The sequence below is a fragment of the Dermacentor andersoni genome, chromosome 4 (genome assembly GCF_023375885.2).
Source record: "Dermacentor andersoni chromosome 4, qqDerAnde1_hic_scaffold, whole genome shotgun sequence".
Lineage (NCBI taxonomy): Eukaryota > Metazoa > Arthropoda > Arachnida > Ixodida > Ixodidae > Dermacentor > Dermacentor andersoni.
Window position 1 is genome coordinate 114,669,074 of NC_092817.1, and position 15,397 is coordinate 114,684,470.

General features: G+C 44.2%; 1 long non-coding RNA gene across 2 annotated transcripts; it reads right to left on the reverse strand.

Moving 5' to 3' along the window:
- Nucleotides 1-6,376: 6,376 nt before the first annotated feature.
- LOC129386404 (uncharacterized) lies at nt 6,377-14,076 on the reverse strand. Of its 2 annotated transcripts, XR_008613791.2 has the most exons (3): nt 13,648-14,076; nt 12,449-12,539; nt 6,377-6,624 (listed from the first exon to the last, which is right to left on the reverse strand). It is a non-coding gene; the product is annotated as an uncharacterized lncRNA (long non-coding RNA). The 2 variants fall into 2 exon arrangements; XR_008613790.2 differs by lacking the exon at nt 13,648-14,076 and having other exon boundaries at nt 12,449-13,641.
- Between the last annotated feature and the right edge of the window lie 1,321 nt (nt 14,077-15,397).

The following is a 15,397-nucleotide window of genomic DNA, read 5'->3' on the forward strand; positions in this document are numbered from 1 at the left end:
CAGCGATGGACGACACGCTTTCGATGTCCTTCCTAACAAATACGGCTGCGGCGCCGGAACCGGACGGCACGCTTTCGATGTCTTTCGACTGGGAGGCGCCGGTCGGTGCGACGTCGCTGTCGCTGCTGGAAGTGCTGCTGCTACTACTGCTGCTGCTGCTGCTAATACTGCTGCTACTGCTGCTGCAGCTGTCGTCGCTGCTGCTACTGCTGCTATCGTCGTTGATGCTGGTGCTCGTCGACAGCTTGGAACGGTCTCCAATAGGCATCACGTAGCCGTGGAGGCTAGGGTCGAATCCAGCAGCAGCGGAGGTAGAAGCAAGGCCCGACGACGCCATCCTCGAGGCACAAGCGGAGTGGGTGGAGTGTATCGCAGCGAGCGCGACTTCAGTGCACCTGTGACGGTCGACTAGCTGATTGGTGCATAGCTCAACCAACTAGGGTTGCCTCTGCAAAATTTGCAGCGTCTTCGTTCCACGAATTTCTCCTATCCCACGAACCACAGGAGGGCGCAAAACTTGTGCCAGTTTTCCTTTGTTCTGATATACTGGACCAGCAAGTACCTCCCCCACCCCCTTCTCAGTTTCGAGAAGGTATGACCGGCGCGAAAGGACACTTCAAGAGGGATGGGCTGCTGTTTTCTATACTGAGCCGTGGGCATTCAGAGGGTGTCTATACCCGGAAATAGCATGGAAGACAACAAAGGAGACGCGAGATACACGTCTGACCTTTACACACCCTGTTCAATGTGCAAAATACCATCTCGAGCTCCCCGGGCGAGATGGTACACCACATTCGCGTTTGACGGCTGTAATTCCCCGTGAACTTCCGCAAAATGAGCGCCTAACTTTTCGCGAATGTGGAAGCCAGGTGGCAAGCTAGATAGACTGGAAGAGAGGCAGGAGAGGGGAGGCAAAATATGGGTAGATCCGGCGCAGTCGTGCAACGAGTGAATAAACGAGGCCTCGCCACCCTTCGCTTGCTTCTCCCATACTATAGAGCGGGGAGGGGGGGGGATGAATAAAATAAATCGTAAAGAAAATAATAAAAGAAACAAAAAAGGCCTGAACAATAAAAGTGTACCCCCAGTCGTGGATAACAAGACGAGTTCACAAGAACGAGTCTTCCGTACTGGTGCTAGCCGCCCGTATCTTAAACATCTTCATCGTTGTCTTTAGTTCAACAAAAACTGTTTTTACCAAAAGGACCATGACAAAGTGGTTAGTTCATCCACTTTCATAGAGATGCAGCCTAGAGCATTTCACTGCGGTGTTAAAAAAAAAAAAATGCGGATCCCCCTAACTGTGGCAATCGATTTAAGCCAAGTTTTCTGTGCTGTTTGATTTGATTGACGATAATTAGCGGTGATGTTGACGGCGTATGTTCAATTTCTTCAACGTTTAGTTAAAAAAAGGTGGTGAGTTCATGTTGAGCGTTACATTACGTGCGCCACTACTAATTGTTTGCGTATCACACAGAAAACACAGAGGGAGGAGTATGCTTCAAGGTTGTTGTACGCCATACTTTATAACATCAGAGAGGGTTGAGCATATTCATTGCGCCACATTGCACATCGCATTGTGGCATGAATATTAAGTTATAATTGAAATATGGGCCTGTACGTGCAAAAACGTGTTCCTTAACCTAAGTGCACGAGCGTTCTTTTTTTTAATTATTTTGCACACGTCGAAAGGCGACATTCACGGTGGGGCCCGCGACCTCAACTAATGCCATAAAGCTGAATGAATTCTCGGGTTTTAAGAGCCAAAAGCACGATTTGATCATGAGGCACGCTTTACTGGCGGACGCCGGATTAATTTTGACTACCTGCAGGGGATCATTGACGTGGCCCCCATTTGACATGTCCATTTTTGCATTTCGCCCCTATCGAAATGCGGCCGCCGCGGTCCGAAAAGCTACCGAGGCTGGTACATAAGTGTTTATTTGAAGCGTCACCGCTTTCGTAGCTTAGCCTAGACCCTACGGTGCGCTTTTTACTGCCGCTATGCTTCTTCACATCCTACCTATGTTGTCCGCTCCACATATTTGCCTGGTGCTTATTTTTCACAAATAGCGGTAACGTACCCTACCGTACTTTGAACTGAAATTTATCCAGTTTGCCCACAACCGATGTCGAGTAGTAGCGTTCCCTTTCCTTATCACGTCACCTTTTGCCGTTCACCTCTCCACCCCTATCGTATGGAAACAGCGAGCGAAGAGCGGGAAAGACTTTTGCTATCTTCGGCTGGTCGTTTCTGAGCACTCTGGAGCGCTCTCGCGAGCGGCGTTGTCTTCGACTGGTTGAAAGAGGGTGCGCGCCCGGCGTTCGGCTGGTTCTTCTCGATTGCTCTCCTCTATCTTGGAGCGCTCTGAGGCGCTCCGAGCCCTGTCGTCGGAGCAGTCATCGAGATTGAAACGTCATCGCTTGCTCCGCGTCGCTGCTGTTGGCGACGGCCCACTGTAACCTTGGCAACCTAGGCCACTGCATGCTGGCGTCTCGACGAACGTTCGTCCCACCGGCAGGTCCGCCGGTTTTTTGGGCAGCGCCGGGAGCTTTGGATAGGCGAAACATCGGACGTTGGCAGTAGTCACGTGGTTTCGCATCAGCAATTTCCTCCTCCGAGATCGAGTCGCACATTCGGCTTGCGCGCTTGTCCCCTACCTTTGAGCTCGGGAAACGACCGATCTACCCGACTCTGCTTCGGGGCATACAGGGGACCAGTCGAAGATACCATTTGATTCACTCGTTTAGCGACAGTGTCGTTTCTAACCATTCTGCGTCCTCCTCTCCAGCATTCTATCTCGCGTCGCTCTCGACTTTCACGACAGCAGAAAGGTAAGCGCCGCCCTTAATTTCAATGCTTTTGCGGGGGATCGCGGATTATTACAGTTGTCAAGCGGGTATTGTGGCGACGCTGAGGGCACATCTGCACATTCGACGAAGTGAAAAGGCACAAAAGAACTCTTCGCGTCGCCTTCCGTCTCTGCCGAGCTCCTGTCATGTATACACACGTGCTGAACCCCCCCCCCCCCCCCCCCTTTCCCTGACCCGGTGTTCCAGACAGAAGCAGCAGCAGTAGAGGGAAAGTAGAAGGAAGGGGCAGAGAACGCTTGTCTTAAAAGAAATACTGGAGACGCATCCATCATGTGGAGTTGTGTGGCGAGGTGAATGCGATTAGCAATCTAGGTTAAGATGGGCGTGTGATTGGTGATATAGTATGTTATATGTCACGGCGATTATCACGAAGAGCTGTATATAATCAATGGCAGGTACCCAGAGATCCGAGTTGGCATGTAGGGAAAACTTGAAACTTGAAAAATAATTTCTTCCCTGTGCGCGGTTTTCGGGTTAAAGGAAGTCATTGACTTCGAAGGGTCATCGTGCTTTGCTCGATATCAGAGGTCCTTACTAACACTGACATACTATCGTTGCCGCTGAGTCAAATAATAACCGATTATTTTGATATTGTTTCCTCAATATCTCTACGCATGCTTAGAGTTCGCTGGCCATGCGTCGTTTTTTTTTCGTTCTTTTTTTATTGACATGATACAAGGAGATGTTAGCGCACAAATGCAGCGTCTGCTGCTGCTTGGGCCTTGGATATGATACATACAGCATACAGTAGAAACACACAGCATATAACTATATACAAGATAGTTACAACAATGGTGCATTGTCACATGGAAGTCAAAATAGAAAGACGATGTTACAAAGACGCACTTTAACCAATAATGCGAACAGCGGTGTAACACGACAAATAGACACTCAACCAACGAATCTAAGTGCGATAGTATCAAATGTACACCTTGACAATAAAAATAAATAATTCTCTCAAAACATTTCTTCCGTGCCTTAATAACGGCCAATTACGCCACTGTCTTCGAGAAATGTGTTTAATGCTATTAAAGCGCACATCTGCATAGCTCATCTTGGTCATGGTAGTAATATAGTTTTTTCAAATTGAGAGGGCCATGCTGTGAAGCCTATAATGACGATTTAAGTCAGCGTCTTGGTGTGTCGTGGTGCGGGCATTCTAGAAGAACGTGATACGTGTCTTCGTCAACAAAGCCAGAATCACAGTGAGGAATTTCAGATCGGACAATTCTGTGTAAAGAATGTTTTGTGTGGGCGGTGCACAGCCGTTATACCATTAATAAGGTTTCCTATGTTTCTATCTAACGTAATGAAATGTTGAATTCAATGAGCGGTTCAATATAAATCAGGTCGGAACCCTCGCAATATTGGTCGAACTACGTCGTTTTGCATATTTTGAATAACGTTGCGTTTAGGATCTGCGTGTGGTTTGCATTTGTGCGCTTCTCGAGTGCCTCATAGGTTATATTAGCATTATATGTTTTCATTTTGACGCTTCAAAGAGACGTGAGCGCCGCCTGGGAGGCGATGAAAACTATCCTCTTTCGTGCCTCTCTTAAAGAAGTCATAAATATTCTCGCGCATAAGATAGCGAATAGTTCAGCCGGTAATTACTGACGATGTTGCACGATATGATTCTTCGTTATTGATGTATGGTATAACTCTTGCTGAAGTTGAAAAGTGTGTTAAACTAGAGCCATCTGTATATAGACATGGTGTGTATACTGGCGGCCGCATGTATACGGGATCATCATATCTATGCTTTCCGGAATGTTTATAATTATGCCTGTTGCAGATAACGTAATTCCTGTCCTTCAGCTGAATTATTCGAAGATGCGGACATTACTGGAAGGAGACATCAAGACACATATTCAAATAATTAATACAAATTCTACAATACACTTCATAAATAAGTACGGCACGTTGTGCAATATAGGAATCGTAACCGGTGAATTTGCAAGGCATATGCACTTGAAATGAATCTCCAGGGTGACATTAGTCACGATATATAATTTCCCAAAGTGAGGGACAAAATACATGCGCGTTCGAGTTACTGTATTGTTCAACGCGTAAAAGTGCGTTTCGTTAAAAAATCAGACAACAGTGAATTCTCACTGCGAGCTTGATGGCGCATATCTCAAAACTGGTGTCATTCCGGAAATTTATTCGAAATGTGTACGCCTTGCTACAACCAGTAACTTGCAATTATACGCCGTTAAGTTAATAATTTAGACGCAAACATGTGATTTTTTTATTTAGTTGAATATGTGTTTCGCTTCCAGCAGCGACTATATATGTCAGCCTCTCCGAATAATCCAGCTCAAGGACTACAACGATGTCAAGTGCAACAGGCGATTAAAAAGAAAAATTGCAGAAAACCTAAATATCATCATCCTGCATATTTGGTATATTGCTAGTCATTGACTAGCTTTAGTGAAGGTGTCTCGTTTTGAAAGTATACCATCGATTGCCAAACTCTACTTTTGGGAGCGTAAGCATCAATGGAGGGTGTTATACGTCCGATTTGCGAAACTCTTTTTTGGGAAGCATATAGAGACAGTTTTGTGTTTCTTTATGGATACGAATTTTCTCCCTTTTCATTATGTTTACAGCCAATGGGTGATCTTTCGTGCGCGGATTCCGGAAAAAACGAAAGAGAGCGATGTTTCTCAAGTTCTCCGAACTGCAAGCGGTGATTCGCTAGCCTCTGTAATAGAAAAGCAGCTCGAAGTCGCGCGCGGAACTCCTAGGCGTATACGCGAAGACCTCTCACTCAAATTCTTTGGAGCAGCTCTCCCAAGTTCGGGAAAGCCCGCGCTTTCATCATGGTGACCTCGAATCGAGACAGAAGAAATTTCATTCCAGCGCGACTCTCGACTGTGCAAGTGATGAGTGAACATCATTTGTACTACATCGCGGCATCAACTCTGTCAATAATCGAGCTCCTTTTTTTTTGTTTCTTGAAGTGACATGCGCCGGTAATGTGCAGGGATTCCTTTTACTCAATTCTGTGCCTTTTCTATCATCTACACTGTAAAATAATTTACACCCCTAAGGTTTTTTTTGAGTGTCTATAACTAACCCCCTAGCACCCTAGAAAAAGCTGGGTTTTATAGGCAATTACACCCTTATGATGGTTATTTTATCTTCCAATAACACCCTATCCCTTGAGGGTGTTTTGAACAACATATTACCCTTCGACCCATGGGGTGTAAGGGTGTGTTCGGGAATATATTACCCCTTCACCTATCGGGTGTAATGAGCAATATAATAGCCCTTGCTATAAGGGTGTTGAAGTACAGCATGTTGAAGCGGGTACACATGCACTTCGTTGTTTGTTTCGTAAGTCTACAGTCAGGCTAGCACACAAAAATGTTATGTACAGTGTGCATACAATAGGTAATGTGTTTCCAAATGCATGGCATAGCAACTTTGAAGAAAACACATAATCACGTGTGAGTGTTCTGCGTGAAATAGTCCATTTACCACAGATACAGGAAGAGTGACTGCATAGAGGGTCATTTATTCTAGCCACCTGTACAATATTTAGAGCTTGCACTACGCCTTGTATGTGGTGACAAGTCTTGTGGTCGTTCTACACTGAAGGACAGTCTTATTCAAACCAATGTTCCAGTGCACAGGCGAGGCTGGTGATGCCTTTGTGTAGCTCCATTCCAATGTCCTAAGGCGAGCCATCATAGATGAAGCCATTTCTTCATTGATCGCTGCAGCCATCTGCTTGTTTTCTACCTGCAAAATGATTTGTTGCAATTTAATGTCAGGAAAAGTACACGAAACATGACAAGCAGCGCTTCCCTGCATCATTCACTTTAATATTTCAAGATCACATGAAGACCAGGATAAAGAAAAGAAGCACATATGGTGCTTACTTCCAAGAAATCGTTATTTCGAAAGAATAAGGCATTTATTCTGCCAAATCATGAATGTGGGAGAGAGAGGCTACACAATTATATGAGGGCAATTCAGAAATTACTGCCTCCAAGCCCACTACTTTGCCAATATTACTGCAAACATTTTGAACTCTTTATCATTGATGCACTTATGTTTATGCTATCGAATGTCGCCTCACCTTCCTATCTCTTCTCGTTCCAGAGTAATCAAGCAATTCATGGCATCCAGTGGTGACGTCTAGTTGAAACAGCAGGCTGTAATTGAATTCTGACTGCGGAAGGTTGTGCGCATATCAACATTCATCGCCATCTGACTGCAGTTTACGGGGATGCCTGTGTTGACGTCAGCACTGTGCAGAGGTGGGCAAGGACTGTGAAAGACCAAAATCCTGCCGCATCAAATCTCCAGGATCAGCACCAAAATGGACGGCCCACAATGGCTTCTGATGAAGGTCATGAACATCAGGCAGATAAGTTGACTCAGGGCAATCGCAAGATCAAGCAACACCAGATTGCAATAACACTCGCCATTTCCATTGGCTCAGTGAACCACATCATTAAAGACTTGCGTTACAAGAAGACTTGCGCTTGGTGGGTGCCACGGCAACTGAAGACTGACATGAAAAAGTTGAAGCATAGCCAACAAGTTAAAATCTTCTTGTAACCCAGGAGTTTCTTAATTATCTGGTTCACTGAACCAATGGAAATGGCGAGTGTTTTTGCAATCTGGTGTTGCTTGATCCTGCGATTGACCCGATTCAACTCGTCTGTCTGATGTTGATGATCCTCATCAGAAGCCGTTGCAGGCCGTCCAGTTCGGTGCTGATCCTGGACGTTTGATGCGGCTGGATTTTGATGTTTCACAGTCCTTGCCCACCTCCACACAATGCTGACTTCAACACAGGCATCCCCGTAAACTGCTTTCAGACGGCAATGAATGTTGAAGGGCGTAGAACCTTCCGCAGTGAGAAATTCAATTACAGCCCGCTGTTTCAAGCGGACATCACCACTGGATGCCATGCATTGATCGATTACTTTGGAACGCGAAGAGATAGGAAGATGGGGCAAGTGACATTCTATAGCATAAACATCAGTGCATTAATGATAAGGAGCCAAAATGCTTGCAGTACTACTGGCAAAGTAGTGTGTTTGGAGGCATTATTTCCTTAACCGCCCTCATATTACAGCAATAACGCTGGGCAGTTTGTTTTCGTGTGTGACATCTGACCCAAAACTACAATTTGGAATGTGCACAAATAAAGATGCTCGTGTTGAGTCCAATAAATTGCTTACAAATATATCAATCCTTTTTTATGCAATAAGTTTACAATGAGAAGCCACATCATCTCACTGCAACTTTTCCCTACAAGCAAGTTATATTGAAAATAAGGTGCAGCCATATGCTTCGCTATGCATTGCAGGGTAACCATCAAGATGTACTTTGACATTAATGCCTTGTTCCCAAAACCAATAGTGTAAATGCCAACCATTATTTCACAGGAGGTGGTGGCCACAAGGCAAAAACAAATTCGCAGGGTTTACGTGCCCTAACAATGACCTTACATTCATCGGTTAATATAACACATGGCACTGTTGTTTTGCCTGCCTCCTCAGGAATATACATTATTTATAGGAGTAGAAATCAGCATTTGCACAGAAGCTTGCTCCTTTAACAAGTGACACAAACGATGCTGTTCTTCAGATTTTCCAGGCAAACAATGCAAGCATCACTATACTAAGCATCACTAAGCTGACCTTTATTTTTTTCTTAATCTATGACCTACACAGTGGCTGGTAACAACCCCTCTCTCAGAACTATTTGGCATCTCTACTAGAAGCCCTACCTACACCTTTTAACATCATCTTAGACATCTCCACTAAGCAAGCACACAATCCTTCTGGTATTTTTATTACAGAGGTTTTCACTAAAGATCTTCCAAGCAAGAACTCTTTAGCATCAGATCATTTAGATGCTTTGAACTGGAACAACACAGTGAATGCATCATGCTTAACAGAAGTTTAGCTATTTTAATCAAAGCACTGTTAAAGCCTTTCATGTATGAAGTTTGCCATCTGCTTTCACTTGATCTTGCTGGTTATCTGATTGTGAGTTACACTAAGATCAAGCATTCTAATGGCCAACCTCTTTCATTTGTGAAGCGCAGAAAACTTTAGTGCACTTGTCGGTGTTGTTACGGCATTCTTAAATGTGATGATTAGGCTGCTGGCTGTTTAGCACTGTAGTAGCATTGTACAGGGTGATCATATTTAAGTTTTATGGAATTTTTAAAAATTTCCTGTGGCAGATGGAATAATTCTTGTCCTTGAGCTAGATTATTTGAAGAGGTGGACATCACTAGCATAAGAAATCGAAACACATGTTCGACTAATTAAAAAAATTCACTATTCACTTCGTCACTAATTATTTTACTGCGCATATTGCAATTTACGAATTGTAGCCAGTGAGCTTGGAAGACGTGTGCACTTGAACTTCCAGGATGACACAAGTTTAGGAATAATTCCCTGATAAAGAACACTACACAAGGGTGTTCCAGTTAATTTGTGCATCAGTGCATAAAAGCACATTTTGTTAAAAAAGTAAGTGGAACAACAGTGCATTTTTATGGCAAGTTTGATGGTACATATCTCCAAACTGGCGTGATTCTGGAAATCAATTCCAAAGTGGATGCATCTTGTAATCTCACTGGCTATGATTCGTAAATTACAATATGTGGTTCATATATGTGGTGGCACTGGCAAACACTCCTAAAGTTCTACTAGGAAACATAAATACCGAAGCAAGTGGATGGGGAAGGCACCTGTTGTAGTTCAATTGGTAAAGCATCGCACGCGTAATGCGAAGACGTGGGTTCGTTCCCCACCTGTGGCAAGTTGTTTTTTCATCCACTTTCATTTTCAGTAATTTATAATTTTTTTATTTCATTTACTAATCACAAGTAATTTACCCTAAGTTGTCCTTGGTGTTAGTGTTTGCTGGCTTCTTAGGATAAGATTAATAAACATCGGCCCCTCGGTTAAGCCACTTTCTTTTTGTTTATATGTGCCATGAAGTAATCAACTGAAAAGCTAATTAATAGATTTTCGTTAATTAGTTGAACATGTGTTTCGATTTCTCGTGCAAGATATGTCTGCCTGTTTGAATATTCCTACTCAAGGACTAGAATTATGCTATATGCAACAGGTTATACTTAAAAATTCCACAAAACTTAAAATCATCACCCTGTATAAAGACACTGTGAATTTTAAAACAAGCTTCAGTGAACCTTACTGAATTAGCAAATGGCCAGTGTAACTAGCATGATTATCCTGGAAATCTTTTGTAGCTTATAAGCATAGAGCATTTCACTTACACATTTAGGAATGCAAAATTTTCTTGAAATCAGCCCTTTCTTTTTAACAGCTAGCATCCCTGCCAGTTTGGTTAGACATAATGTTGCATGACTTCAATAGTACTGCAAAATCAGATTTTCTTTCTGCTCCCAGTGTCTAGTGATATGTCTTTACCAGTGCCCTTAGCAGCTGAGATAACTAATGTTCCTGCAGGTAAATATCAGAAAACATTGCGATAACTGCCAAGTAAATGCAATCGTGCGTCTTGTTTACAATGCAGCATGTGCTCTACCTCCTGCCAGGTTTGTTCTCCATATCAGGCCAGCATGCAACTTGTACAAGAGGCACCTTTCGCATGCATGAAGATATTTTATGAGGTTATGGTTGTGTCAGAACATGACATCAACCATAATGCCTTAAACTATTATATGAAACACTTGTAGAAAGATAGAAAAGGCACCAATTTTGAATTTATCACATTCGGTTTACAGTAACGGGCTAGTTGGCATTGGTCGATGACGTTCGACAATGTGAACTCGACAAAGGATGGAGAAAGAGGCGATAGCATTTGTCTCCATTTCTCGCCACTTTCGACGTCCTTTGTACAAGTCCGCACTGTTGAACATCATAGGTCAACTAGTACAGCCTGAAAAAAATGCCATGAAAGAAAACTTGGCTCTCAACCTCGATAATTCTGCCTGTCAGGTATTATGGTTTCTTCAGAACTTATTTCTTTATACGAAGTCATGCCCATCAAGTAAAGCTTACTGAAAGAAATGAAGAACAACATCAACACCTCTCAAGGCACATGCATCAAAGGAGTTAGAGCATCATACACATTACCTTTAAGTGCAAAAGTATTCTTTTTCTTAGGCAAACTGCATATCTAGTTTCTTAAAGCCTATATATTCATTTGTCACAGCTATGGGAAAATCACAAGGTGGAAAAAGATGTGTTGGTGCAATTTCAACATTTATGTACAACAACAAAAGATAAAGCACAGGAAGTCTCACTGCTCCTCTGTCTAAATGACTCTCAATTTCATTTGTCATGTCCACTCCCATCCTGATGGCAGTAGAAACAGGAAGAGAGCAGCGTGGTTCAGAAAGCAGGCGAAGGAGCTGATATCCTAGCTGACATAACGAGTAAAGAAGGGAGCTGGTGAGGCCATGTAGTGCAGACTTGAGACATCATTAACTAGCGCGAAAAAAACAACGGACAACAGCTAGAAGCACACACGACAGAGCTCTAGGCTTCAACTGAAATTTTGGCTACACAGAAACATAGGATTTAGGGGATGCGACCTCGACGGATGGAAGCAATGTTCATCTTTCCCTTTCCCTGTCTGACAAAGGAGGTATCGGAGCAAATTGATGGATAGGTTCATTTCGAGATACAAACACTTTGTTTGGTGAGAGCCAGGGAAGGGGTGCTTACACACCTATCACCCACTTTTTCATGCAAAGTGCTTCGAATATTTTCATGTCGACCTGCCTCTAGAGCCGCATGGGCAGATGAGCGCTTTGAAACTGCTCAGTGCATGAGCACCTACAGCAATGATTGGCCAGATGGCCACCAACCACTGACAGCTGCCCTATCTTGGTTCCCCGAAGCAGTCTTTTAAACACCGACCTGTTTGACTTGAGGGAACATAGGGCTGCTTTCAGTGCCTTAGTGGCTTGTGGCTCCCTGGCCAATTATCGCCATACGTGCTCTTGCACCGAGCAGTTTCAAAGCAATCGTGCGCTCAGGCAGCTCCAGAAGCAGGTTCATAGGGAAATATACGAACCACTTTGCATAAAGAAAGTGGGGAACAGGTGTGTGAGCAGCCGTCCCTGGCTCTTACCAAGTGTGTTCGTATGTGAAATTAACCTGTTCTTCAATTTGTTCCGATACCTCCTGTGTTGTTTCCATCGGTCGACATTCTGTGCATCCCATGTTTCTGTGCAGCAAAAATTTCAGTTGAAGTCTAGAGTTCTGTCTTATGTGCTTCTTGATGTTGTCGTCTTTTTCACGCTAGTTATTGATGTCTCAAGTCTGCAATGAGCACCAACTAGCCCAAGTGCCTTCTTCAACCATGTAATGCATGGGGCAGATAACTGGTGGCACATTCGAGTTACAGAACGGATGCCAAGGGAAGAGAAGGGTAGTCAAGGACGGTAGAGAATTAGACTGTATGATGAAGTGAGTAAATTTGCAGGCTTCACTTCGAATCAGCTAGCGCAAGGCAGAGGTAATTGGAGCTCACTGGGAGAGGTCTTCATCGTCCAGTGCAAAAAATATGTAGGCCAATTGTGATGAAAAAAGTATACCTGTCGGCTCAGACACCTTCACTGTCTTTTGAGCAATGTGTAGGCCCAAGACAATCAGCCGGTTCCCATGCAATTGCTTCATGCTGACCAACTGCATGGGCACAAGAAAACAACTCACCATTAATACCACCCGAGATTGACCACTTAATAAAAGAACCTCTCAAAACTGCAAACACAATTAAGCATTTACCAGCTTAATACATACATATATACAAGCCAAGAATAGTTACAATAACCATACGCTTTATAACTAGACATTAGAATAAGGCAGTGAAACGTAGAATAGCCGTAGGATGTTCAGTGCAATTCATTTCAGAAATACTGTCGACCACTGACAGGACGCCTTAGGCAGGGTTCAGTCGTACAACAAGAAAACAAATAGTAGTAGTAATAAGCATGCGTGCGTGAAACCAAAAAACGAGTTCAAGGTCGAGAAAAAAAATGATTAGGCTCGGTGTACTTATTTACACAAAGATAAATTCATAAACAAATAGCGCAACCACGCGTTCATCCGCAACGGCACGAAAGCTTCTAGAACAAACGAGTACAACTGAAAACGAAGGATAGCCACATAGCCGGGATGGTTGTGGTTCTTTTGTATTAGTTCTAGCGATGAAAGCACAAGCATTGTAAGCTACCTGCATCATTACCTACCACGTGACCTGGGAAAAAAAAACGAGTGCAAGTACACAAGCGACATTTAATACGGTTGTCCCACTGCACACTTTTGGCCGCGATCGATCCTGACTGGGATCGAATTTCTGGTCACGTTTGGCTTCCTTGCTGAATCTGCGGACGGGAGCCGATCGCAGTCGAAAATTTCGATCCAGAACAGGCTCAATCGTGATCGAAAGTGGCCGTGTGAAACCGGTATAAGTATGCGCCCATCTTTAGTAACAGAATGAATTAGCCAAACCAAAGTATTATTTACCTGCCTGCGCCGTATACTGACGCGTAGCGGTACTTAATTCTCTACAACTCTATGTGCTGTCACAATTAGTTGAGGACACACGAACAATGAAACATCCGATATATTTTCATTTCTTTTTCACGTTCGGTACCCGTAGGCTCCGCCTGAAGTACACATACTACACCCGCATCCAACACACCTTGTGCTGTCCTTTAAAGAAATTACGCGAAAATTACTACCACAATGACGCACCATAAAAACGCGACGCTGAATGTGACGACGTACGTACTTTTTATATGAGCCGTCCATCCGCCTTGCAAAAGGCCCTCGGTTTGAAGGCGGAGCGCTGTCACGATGTGTACTCAGGGCACGCCATTTCGTTTACGTAGTGGATGGACGATGTTGACGATGGATTCCGCCGAAAAAAAAAAGTCCACTTCATCACTGGTCAGGCCGAATGGAAGATGTTTTGTCGTTGGCCACGAATGACGGCCGTCGTAGGCATAGTAAACACACTGTCACAAAGAAACACCGATGTCGCAGGCCGCTACTGCCTTTCTTTCTCACACATAATCACGTCGCCTTCAGTCTGGATGCTCCCTTCGCGTCGATGAGCACAAAAGTACACGAAAACAACGAGGTGGTGGAACCTAAACGTAGCGAAAAACAATCTAATTACTCACAACTTCAAGACTGTCACGGAGAACACACAGATGTGCACCCGGCGGCCCGCCGCGAGACTCAGCAGCGATCGCGGCGACACCCGTCGGTGGAAGTTATTTCAACTTCGGTTTCGTTTTCAAGGCATAAATACATATATTCTTTTAAACTACGTGTGTATATTACTTTCGAGGCTACTTATTTTACGCTACCTCTAAGCAATTATTATTATTATTATTATTATTATTATTATTATTATTATTATTATTATTATTATTATAAACAACAGAGGCAGATCCCACGCACTGTGGGAATCGACATAAGCGCAGCTTGCTGTTCTATTTGCGTTCACTGACAATATTTGGCGATGATGTTGACGGCCTACCACAGTCGTGATGTGATGTTGAATGTTATAATACAGAAAGACGTGCTTGCTCGAGGCGCTGTTGCACGCCATTTTTCGTAGCTTACGTGAAAGTTAACGCTCTAATTCCCTTACACGAGCGCATCGCAACGGGGCTGAAGCGTTGATTTGCCGAACAGCCGTTTGCGTGTTGTCGTCTTGACGCTGCGGTGCTTTAGTGCGGCTTTGCGTCTCTGCATGCCCTGAGTCAGTGATCCACGTGCACAAAACTGCGCGGTGCTTACTTTTTAGAAATAGCGGAAACGTGCCCTTTCATACCTTGAAGTAAAATTATTACTGTTTGCCCGCAACTGTTGCCATGTTTAGTAGTAGTGTTCCTTTTATTGAGGAGACCCCAAACGAAGCATGCTTTGTGTTTGTAGAGTGTGAGACCGGGCTAGTTGGTATTCCATGCTGAAGTGACTAGCGCTGGAGTGGATACCGGGCACAAAAGGGCGACCACGGCGACAGCGCCCTTACCTTCTCCGGCGATCATCCCATGTATGCGAGCTGCCACGTGCGAAAAGTGGCATTATTTACCCAGTTCGTCTGGGTGTTGGCTTTAAACATTCTCTTGTCTCGTCGTTAGTCTTCCAGATGGCATTGTGTCGATGACCAGGGTGTTTCAGTGGGCATTATGACGGCCAAAGGGGTCCAGAGAGTATTGTAGCGATGCCCACGACGTTCTCGCTAAAAGGGCTCGCACACGCCTTCCCTGAGTCCCTCTCATGTACATTATGCACGCTCTGAAACCACCCACCGCCGCGGCTGGCAAGGCAGTGACAGCAGCAGCAGCAGAATTGGAAATTAAAAGGGAGGAGGCATAGCAAGCTTCGCTTTAATATCTAGCAGAACGCCTCTGTGCACACTGTAACCTGTCATCCAGAGCTCTGGTGTTTTGACAGAGCTCAATTTCATTCTACAAAGTAATGTGCACCGGTCCTACGCGAGGGGAGACGGGCGAGTCTCGCGCAGG